The sequence below is a fragment of the Manduca sexta genome, chromosome 19, assembly GCF_014839805.1.
Source record: "Manduca sexta isolate Smith_Timp_Sample1 chromosome 19, JHU_Msex_v1.0, whole genome shotgun sequence".
Classification (NCBI taxonomy): Eukaryota; Metazoa; Arthropoda; class Insecta; order Lepidoptera; family Sphingidae; genus Manduca; species Manduca sexta.
Window position 1 is genome coordinate 7,360,349 of NC_051133.1, and position 11,366 is coordinate 7,371,714.

Sequence of the window (11,366 nt, forward strand, 5' to 3'; positions counted from 1 at the left end):
TTATTTGGATTTGGAAAATTTATTATAAGTAGTATAATATGGCTAATGACTGTTATTTAATAACATGAAACAAACTAAAAATATCATTGAATAATTAAAAAAAACCTAAATTGTTTATTAAATACCCAGAAATAACAACAAATACACATAGCTTAGAAAAGTATAATAACTTTGCTTGTGTATCGATAGATTATTATTGGCATACAAGAATATTTTAATATCAACTTATAATTACTGTATTTTGACCAACACAAATAAATAATTGAGTATTTAAATAAACACATAAATTATGCTATTTTAAGCTCAACAACGGACCACCAAACTTAAAGCTTAGGTTTTGTAAATGACACACATTCACTAAAATATTTTAAACTATGGCAAAATACATTTAAATAATCGTAAATGTCACAGAGTTTTTTTAACTCCCTAAATATCGCTATTTTCGCTCTTCTTTATTAGCTTAGTTATTTAAACAAATTAGGTTTGTATTAAACAAATATATATTACAGTATTTTTATTTACCTCCAAACTATAAGTAGACCTACACCAATGAAAATGGTGATAATATTCTCTCTTTTAACTCGAAATCCAAATCTATACGAACCTTTAGTAGGGGGTATTATATAGTTTAACATATGGAGCACATATGTGCGTGGGACCGAATGAATCGTATTCCGTGAATGGATCCGAGTCATGTGACCGCATCCCATAATCTTTCTCACGGTCCAGGCGAATAAAAACTGTGATTTCCTGCGACTCTGTATAGATATTAATAGTGATATTACCACTGGCGCAGCTTTGGCGGCATATTGCATAGGTATAATATCTTAACTGGAAAGCAAGAAATCTAGTCGTGCAGCAAAAACTATTTGAGTTTTATGCTCGTGGAATTATAAGGAAAATTTTAACGGTTAGGTATCTACATTTCTCTTCAATACACGTAGGTAACATTAACAAGAATTTTGGTGAAATCAAAAAAAATACATTTAAATAACTAAGATTGAACGATAACATGAACTTTTTCAATGCTTCATACAATATGATTCGTTAAGATATCATTGTATAAGAATATTTCCAGATCATACACAAACTATAGAACACTAAGCAGTCACATGATCGTGCAACAGCCTTGGTTATCTTAGGAGAAATACCACAGAGGGTCGACTTGATGGTGCATTAAGCTATCATTCCATCAGCGAGTCCCGGTCTGGGCGGCATTCTTGGGCCAGGTCCGGTGTCCGGCTCAAGAATGTTCGCAGCCAGCAACCCGAGACGGAAGGAGCAGCGGCGGAAGCGGTTCATGGAATTAGATCAGAACATTTTAAAACATTATAAGCGTTCCCTACCTTCAAACCAATATGAATCTACAACCATTGTAATAAAATTCAATGTAGTTTCAGTCTACAACTGAACATACACCAAATAACAAATGGTTTTTATGCATGAATTATTTTGGCTTTTAAGGCTTTGAAATAAGATGCATAATGCGCAACAGATGTATGTACTTACACTCTTTAACGTCGAGACTGTTCCATGCCACGGTGCGCAACCGTCTCGCTCCACTGTGCCGTACATCCTGACAATACAAATGTAGGTAAGTTTGCAAGCACTTAATACAAAAAACCTAGTACATACATCGGAGTCTTACGTTTTTAATTCTTTTTAATAATACTTATAACATCTGTAGTATCTATATCCAATAATAGATGGCTAACCTCTGATATAGATCCAGCCAAAGCCGCGCATCGTGGAAGCAGCAAAGTGCAAACGCACTTAAAAACTACAAGGAAAAATATGAATACCGTAGAAAATAAGCAAACATGTGGATCTCGTTTATTTAGCCCATTAGTATTTATATTTAATTTCGTAATTTTTTATGAATCCGATTTAACTTACATGTTACGAAATTCGACCTTATGATAGTTTGAAATCGTTTTCATAAAGTGTATAATCTTGCACTTTTCCTGTTTAGTCCTTAGATTGGAGACCACCCGTAGAGTGTGCAAGTCGTTTTATTTTATAAACTTTTAATGGCGTCACAAATTGTTCCAGTCGATTGTTGATTAAACAATTGAGCGGGCCCCGCATGCCTCGCCTGGCTCAATTGTAAACAGTTATTGGAAATCAATTGACACCAGCTAAATTGACTTGACGAGTTCGATGAATGACGTCTGAAGTATCCAATATTTATTTATTCAGTTGATAAGCCGCGCAAAATTTACATTAGATATCTCGAATGGAACTTTGATGAAGTCGCTTGTCGTTGATGGCCACGGCTTGTTCTAGACCCGTTGTCAAAATATGATTTATAAGAACTCTAAAAAAATCTAGAGATCGCTCTTTAAAGAGTTGTACATCCTATAGAGCCTTGACTTAAGGCATTTCGGAGCAGTCAGCAATGTATTATAATTTATGTCGCTTTTATTATAATATGTTTTTGTTTTTAACTTGATACGTGAATTACCACACGTTTCATCTCTGTGCATTCTGGTTTGACGAATTTATTTCTGTGGACTGTGTAAAATGATCATATTAACAAAGTCAACCGAAATTCCAATCCCGGGCTGACAAAGGAGACAGGGACACATCACCTTTTAATGTATTTCACTGAATTGAAAAAAGTTTGTTCGATTGTCCTTCGAATATCGACTATCGAGCATCTACCTTAACGTTTATTATTAATATTTGAACCAACTAAGCCAAGGAAGGGACTTTATATGAAAACCTCTTACACCGAGGGAATAAGCTTCTTGACTCTTTTAATACATATAATTTTATTATATCCAGCATAATTCATTCGTCTATTGGTGTCGAAGTATTGCTAGCGAGGGAGTGAAAGTGAGGTCGCACGCTTTCTATCCGCCACGAGGTGGTGTTACTCAGAACGAGATTTGCGAAAGCCATCAGTTGGCTCACCACGACTAGACCGTTTTTTTGGAAGATGTACTACTTATCTCCGAGTCTTACATACTATTCATAACTTACTTGAGTTCATTAAAGTTTATCTATCGCAACTAGACTTAATTTACCAATGTATTTCAATATATTCACTCGTATTTCCATTTCTAAACATTTATCATTGCTCTAGACAATTTGTTACAGCTCATATATTTCGACATGGTACTGATCTACTACCACATTCGCAGGTACTCAATTTCACATATTATACTTACTGGATATATGTATCTATAGGTACGTCTATAGGATATATCTATTATATATTATGTCATTACCGCAACATTTGGGCTAAAATCTATAAAGCTTTGACATGTCAATATATCACAATGACTTGGAAGAACTATATAAATTACCATAATCGTGGAACTATAGCTTATATCGTACTCTTCTTTGTATTATCTTTGATATCAATAGCACCTCCTGTTTATGTGACTTTATATTTTAAAGGAACATGTGCAGAAAATACATTAACTCACTTCTCTTACCTAAAAAACAATCTTTCATATAATTCCAAGTTTCACATGCTTCGGCCTCCAGGGAGAAATTATAAGTGAGTATTGCAATTGCAATAATATTTTTTTGTTATTTGTGTCCAATTGCATTTTGGGCTACCGAGCTAAGTACAGTTTAGGTAGAAGTCACTTTGTAGATATGAGGAATATTAAATAATTTTCTTAACCAGAATCTAGTCGCATTAAAATGCTTACTTGTAGACTGTAATACATAGGTCTAGAGAATTATGCATAGTTGTCGTTTTAAAAGCCGCCACAGTTATCCTTCCCCTGCACATCTGTGTTTACATTGTAAAGGCAGAACTGTGTTTTATTATCATTTACATATTGCGAAGGCATTCTTGTCGGCAGCCTAGCAGACAATATCCATTGTGTAACTCCTGTGTGGAACGTCGTGGACTGAAACAAGATACTCACGCGTTGCGTACGTCCGCGACTAATGCGTGAATACACTTCGAAACAAAATATATTTACTCAGTTATATTATTAACCGACGTCAAACAGGAGGTTCTCAATTAAATTCAAATTAATTCACGTATGTATTTACGCCGATTCTTCTGAGATTTGTGGGCCGATTTACGTATTTTTTACGTAGTTTGTTAAAACGCTCTCATAGTGGTCCCCCGGAAAACATTCGGTTTTATCAATTCTCAAAAATTTTGTTCGCGATCTTAAAATATTCCCTAATCTATACTATAATACGCACAATAGTACAGTATGTGAGAGTTCGGCCATATGATTTCTACGAGTACCAATATCATTATTGATTGTAATACTCCCAAGGCCTAATCAATTATTGTGTCTACCTACTGTCTGAGTATTGCTACGTAAAAACCAACTAGTAGCACGATAGCGGTTCACAAAATGATTTTTGGGGGAATATGAGTCCAAAGATGTGTAGGTACATATTTATATCTACGTAGATACTATGGCTTACAAATATTAGATCTATATTGTTTGATTGCCAAAATTTACACATAAATCCTGGAGTAAGAAGAAATTCCTAAGCTAGTGTCGCGTGGTAGGACACTGCATTCCATTCAATAACAATGAACTCTGCAATGTCTGGTACCGGTCAGGCTTAACGCTAGACTCTTCTTAAACCTTTCAGAGCACCTCTCGGCTGTCATGTGAAGTGTAATGAAATAATTCGTGTAAATAGGTAAAATGTTTAGTTTTTTTTAGATTCAGTCAACTTCTACTCTACAGAAAAAGCAGTTTATACCGGATAGTAACGGTCAATAAACTCTAGTGGTGCTTTTTTCATAATTAGTTTTAAGTCGGTACAGTATATGTATAATACAAAAAAGTGACATTTAGTTTCCTATTTAGTATAGAGCAGCTCAATTATTTATTTGCAAAATAAAATAAAATTAATTCCCGTATGAGTGCACAATGCTAGAAGTCATGAAATAATTTGATGATAATATTATTATATTCTTTGCCACTATAAGTACTGTTAAAATTATGATTACTACACATAAGGTGAACACAGTAGCTAACAGTTCAATAACAAAACTGAACAATAACTTCAACATCTGACAGTTGCTGAAATTAGTAAAGCAACTGTTAATTTTATAATAGAGTGAACGTTTATCGGCAACAGGTTAATAACGTACAGACTAACTTTTGAATTCATTTGATTTCATACTCTTCTCATTATATTTTTTTTAAATAAATATAATATTTTTAAGACAACTATTTACAAAGACATGTCTGTTATATGATCGATAAAAAAGATAATTATGTATATTCACTTACAAACTACACATCTTCAGTAACTTAGGCTCTTTGTGTCACACAAGACGACTTTGTCCGTTGACAATAATAATATAAGACGTGACCGTTTTCCTCAGTTGCTTCATTGGTTTTTAAAGGCACTTCTTAGCGACATTCTAAAATGAAACGAAATACATCGATCGGTTTATATTAGTAACAGATTATGAAAATAAACCGCATCATGCAACTGATGTAATACGGTCGGTAAATACCTGGTATTGCTGTTAAAAAAACAAAACCTTTACTCAAAATAATTGGGATGACGTCACCCGTTCAAATTTGGCAATCGGGCGACCTCCAAACTTATAAGCTGTGATGGCGTTGTGGATTCGAGTTCAAACTGCGCATTAGACTCTATCAACAACAACATAAAATCAATAAAAGATTTTTTTCAGTATTTTGACTGTTGTACGTTATCTTTATGGTATTACATAAGTAAATGATGTAATTTACTTAAATGTTCTAAAGTTGATTATGTATAATGTATTACATATTATTATTGCTCATGGATATTATTACCTAATTCAAGTGTTATAAACATGAAAGCAAGTTGCGTCATCCTTCCAGTTATAATAAGTTACCTAAAGTACCAATATCTAGTAGGATGTTTTATAAGTGAAGCAGTGCCTACGACAGGAATGGAGGTCTTTAGCCCGTGAAATCACCCGGTAAACCGAGATATATAGCAGCCATCACCTATAAGTAATCTTGATTTGTCTCTTAATAAAATTAGCGAGGAAGAAAATGATCTCATGATACGACTTTAGAAGTTATGAATACCCTCTCTCAACTGACGTCATCCACAATAATCGGTGTTTAGTAGTAGGTATTTCATAAAACATTGGAATTTACATATAAAATAGGAAAACTTGTGATTCAAGGATTCAAATGTATAAGTTTTCTTAGGAAAAGATATGTATTACACAAAAATGACGTGTTTTTTTTTAAAGGAAGGAAGTTCTCGAATATTGTTTATGCTAGCCGATTAGATTATACCTATACGTGTAGATTTTTGTTGGTCCTTAATGAAGCCATAATTAGGTTACTTCCAATTCTTTTGGATGTAGTCAAAACAGTACTCAAGCAGTTGACAGTGAGTGCTCAGATGGTTGGCGTTCTCTATGTCGACTTAAATTATAACTAAAGCCAGGCCTACTGAAAGCGTGTTTCAGCTGGTTATAATGCATATTATATACCTAATAAAACTCGTAACACAAACCACACAAAAAACGCGGTGGCTCTACTAGCGAAAAATTTAGCACAGGGGTAAATTTATATTGTAATCGGGTACTTACTAAAAAGATTTTCACGTGTAACATGACTTCAGTAAAATAATTATTCACATAGTATTACCTCGTTGCTATTAACCACTGAATGAGAAGGATAAGTAATATCTAAGTATCTGTAATGTGCTTAATATGTATAACGTATAAGTTAAAATGTTGACTCGTACTTTACAGAGCAGTAAGAGTTATACTCTCGTAATAGTCTCGACTCACTGACATCGTCACTTGCAAACTAACCGCGGTACAACACAGACGTGTTTTTGGAATTGTTTCGATTCAAAATAAGTTTATATTATTTGTTCTAAAATGATTTTAAAAGAAAAATTTTGATAAATTTATTTTGTTACATAAATTATTTTTAATTCTACTGGCCTTTCAGCATACGCATTTGAAAGATCAAGCAGTAGTATAATAATAATATTATGTCATACCTAATATGTTATTGTTTCTCAAAACTGATAATTTATAATTTTTACAGGATGTGAGACCGGAGCAACAAGGGTATTGTGCGATTATCATTGGATTCCTCGATAATCAGTGTGAAAGTCATAACGTTGATAAAGTCATTGTGGATTTAAATTGATGTATTAATGATGATCAATTCGGTTTTGAAGAAAAAGTAATTACAAGTACCTATATCGGAGATATCAGCGTAAATATCCAGAAAGTTTAACGGATCTTAATATTAACACCTATTGCTTGCACATTCTTTGCTGTTAATATATATGTACAAACTGCAACCTTACAGGTTTTTGTTGTTGTTTTCTTTGTAGCGCATAACAGACATTTGTATGAAACGGTTTACTTGAAGTATGAAACAAAGAAAAAAGTAATATAATAAAGGTGACGTGACCAGTCCATCAGGTCTGGAAATGCGGGCATTGTGGTATAGAATCAGATGTCCAATGCCAGCCTTTAACAGGTTGCAAGGGAACATGTTCTTAATATTATTTATTTGATATTTAACCTTGATTTTAGGGTTACTGTACTGCCAAACTAACAGTTATTGAATATTTACCAAAAAAAAAAAACACATTGGTTTCCAAAAAAATATTAAGTATTATTTAATCAAATTTAAAGGTAATTAATAAAATGAGGATGAGGCGTGAAGATTATTTTCAAGCATCCAAAGTACAATCAAAACTGTTACGTTCAAATTAGCTAGCGGATTATACATGTTTCGATAGATCACAGAACAGGAAACAAGCCAAAACCGCCTAGATAACCTTAATGCGATCAAGTCTGCATTAAACCTTCAGATGGGGAAGGGACTAGATTGCGAATGACTCAGCTCTGTGTCCCAAATTCCACAAAGTACCATCCGCGAGAGATACATTTCAATGAAATAACAACCGATTACCATAGGCTGTTGAGATCAGAATGGTTTGTACCAATAGAACCAAAGCGTCGTTGTCTCTCAGATTGCGTTAAGCAACATTAACGTCTGGCATGTGTTTTGTATAAGCTACTCAAATAATTTCGGCTAGTCACTAGAGTCCTATTTTTATAACGATTGCTACCATAAATTCCGCCATGTTAAAATGCAAAACGTTTTTTGTTTAACGAAGCGGCCAGTGATATTCTCGTTAAAGCATGCGAAAGGGTCACGATGTATGTTGGTATCGTTTCCAAATCGGGAACGGTGGATGCTTTACTATGCCGACATGGGCGCCAAGCGAACACACAATGGAGCCTATTATTTGTGTATTAGTGAACTCGACCTTCAGGGTTGCGGGTCTCGGATATGTCCTCGCATCCAATAGTCCGATGTTCCCAGAATTGTGTTGTACACGTAGATCACACACCTTTTTACAGCACTTGGTACATCCACTAAAATGGTACGAAAACCATCTTGATACTGGTGTCAAACGTCATTGTTTTTTAAATCTAATCTTTCTAAAGGCGCTCCTTTAATATTTAAAATTACTTATTAAAAAAAATAACAAAATCTCTTGCGAAAATCTTCGATATGCTACGTCCATTTGAAAACATATTTAAATGCTAGCAACATTATTGGAGAAAGCATACAATCAATATGTTTAGACGTTCAAATATCAAATTTGGTAGTTCGATGTATAAATTCCATCGTGTTCTTAGCGCCAGCCTACCTGTGGTGTAAAAAAAGCATTCTGGCTGCAGGGCCGCGTCGGCGCTTTTGAGATAATTTATAAGGCTCTGCCTTTCTTGGAATTTCGAAATCTCGCCGAGATAGCTTCGTGCTCCGCGGCCAGCTTGCGGCTCAGGGGAATGGAATGTAACGGATTTGGGTAGGAAAAAATAACTTATTGTAGAACGGTCTATTGTAATAATTTAATAGTACATTTTAGTGACGTTTTCTAATTTAAACTTGAAAAGATCTATCTAGCTCATGCAGCGAGTCCAATCTGGGTAAAATGTTATTAAACTAATAATATTTGTATAATTACAAAATACAATGAGAAACTTATCTTCAACAAGGTTATCAAATGTACTTACCTTACAACATAACAGTTCAAGTCACCCCCATAATCGCGTTTTACCCGTGCGAAAAAGAGGTAATTAGCTACTACTATCTTGGTTAGTATTATTTTTTTCTATTTTGTAGATAAATTATGAAATGTTTAATTATCTAAGATAAGATATTATTGTAATTTTTTTCCGCCAATAGTTATATTCCATAGCCATTATTATGTTGCATGTCGCAACGTTTTATTTTATTTGATTTGATGGGACAAAACTTAAGAATGTACAATGTTTCATTGTTGCCAAAATGCTATTTTATATTCAGTAATAACGTACTAAGTATATATTCAGATGTTCGGCAAATATGAACATTCGATTATCGGCAAATATTATCTGTCATTCACTAAACCAAACACTTATAAAAAATCTAAATATATTTGCATCGACCAAATCAGTCTTGATCATTGACGTATATTTTTAAAGCAGGCCATGCGTAGACATAAAACCAAACTTTTTAAACGTGTACTTCGAACAAGTGATCCCGTCCCGCGGGTTGCGGCACGAAGCGAAGAGTTCTGGGAAAAGCAGGCCGCATACCACGCTACGGGCTGCCATTGGACGCCCCGAGCCCGCCTGCGCGCAAACACAATGTGGCCCACAGCCGACATACTAGCGCGCTTATATGACAATTCTGTAAATACTGCAATATTCAGCTAGTAACAACAGATTTCAAGTATAGAATATTAAATTATTGCAAAAGCGAACACGGACTCTATGAAAATCTGATCTTGGGATAGGTATTTGAAAGGAAAGTGAAAAATAAACTCAAAAAAGTACACATTATAACTAGAAATAAACATGCTTGCTTCTTTCGTCGAAATTTTTACCTTACTTGACGCTTGCCGCGGCTTGTCAAGCATGTAAATCCGTCATAAAACATCTTGCACAAGTTCTATTGAACAATTCAATACGTCATCAGTAATTAAATGATTATTTACGATTACTTAGTACAATAAAACTAAGGAATACGTTCGTATACGTACATATATATACTACAGTCTAGAATTTAACCTGTTTATTTAATGGATGGGGAAAACCCTCAAGACATTGATCCATGGTCATCCCATTGGCTAAGCACAAATATTTAAGGTCAGTAGGGGAAAGTGCGCCATAAAATTTTCATAGCTGGATTCAATGCAAAATAATTTCTTTTTGTGCTGACTTAAGAATGTAATTTTATTAATTTAAGAATATTTAATATTTTGTGATAACGACCTATAGTCATTCAAGGCAATCAGACAATAAATTAATATTATTTTGCTCAAAATAAAAAAAAATGGTAGTAGGCGCACTTGCCTCCGGAAATGGGGTAAGTGCGCCTGTGTAAAAAACGCCAATATGAAACATTATAAAGAAAACACTCACTTTAGTCCATAGAGAAATAAGTTTTACCCGCATTGCTCTTAGATAAATTTTAATCACTCAATATTATAACAAACTATGGCTGTTAAATCAAATTCGGGGCAAGTGCGCCATATATTTGTACATCAGGGCTTCAAAACATTTTACACATTTTTTGCTATATTTAAAAAATAATAAAAAATGGTAGCCTTAATATGAAATCCATTTTATTTCTAAAAACTAAAAAAATAAACATATAAAAATGTAGGAATTAACAATTTTAATGCATTATAACTCAATTACTTACAATATGGCCTTATGACATTTGATATGTTTTAGCTGCATTAGAATCAGATAACGTGCCTGATCGAACAGTTGCAACCTCTTCACGTAAAGTTACTCTAGACCAAAATATTTCAGTTTTTCTTTTGTAAAAACGAACGATCTAAAACAAACAAATATACGACGAATTAACTAATACGCCCTTTTATTTAAGTCGGCTTTAAACAAAATACCTTGAGTACTAAAATTATGCTAAGTATAAAATTTTAATAATAATAATTCATATTAGTAAAACATATTCTCAAAAAAGGTTGGTGATATATGGTTCAGGGGCAAGTGCGCCATACGACTAGTAACTGTGGCGCACTTGCCCTACTCGACAATTTTGAGGTACATTTTTTCGCATTGCTAAAAACCTTTATTTTAGTATATATAAATAAAATTCAGGTAGGAAGTTAAAATAAAAGGTTTAAACTATGTACTCACTTTACTGGCTTACAGAAATATGTTACATATCTTGAAATATTTGATGTTATCTTTCACGTGGTCATCTCTGTTTACAGGTCTAAATGACACTTAAAATAAAATGGCGAATAAATCGTATTAAAATGAACAGAGCCATTTGTGTTTTTTAGTGGAACCGTATTTCAGTTAGTAGCATTGATATAAGATTGCGGTAATTGTATAACATCAATAGTTTTCGATT

At 33.7% G+C, this 11,366-nt stretch overlaps 1 long non-coding RNA gene across 1 annotated transcript; it reads left to right on the forward strand.

The window, feature by feature from the left end:
- The first annotated feature begins 3,217 nt into the window (after positions 1-3,217).
- On the forward strand, positions 3,218-7,288 carry LOC115443999. Its single transcript, XR_003938695.2, has 2 exons — positions 3,218-3,508; positions 7,014-7,288. It is a non-coding gene; the product is annotated as an uncharacterized LOC115443999 (long non-coding RNA).
- The last annotated feature ends 4,078 nt before the right edge of the window (positions 7,289-11,366 follow it).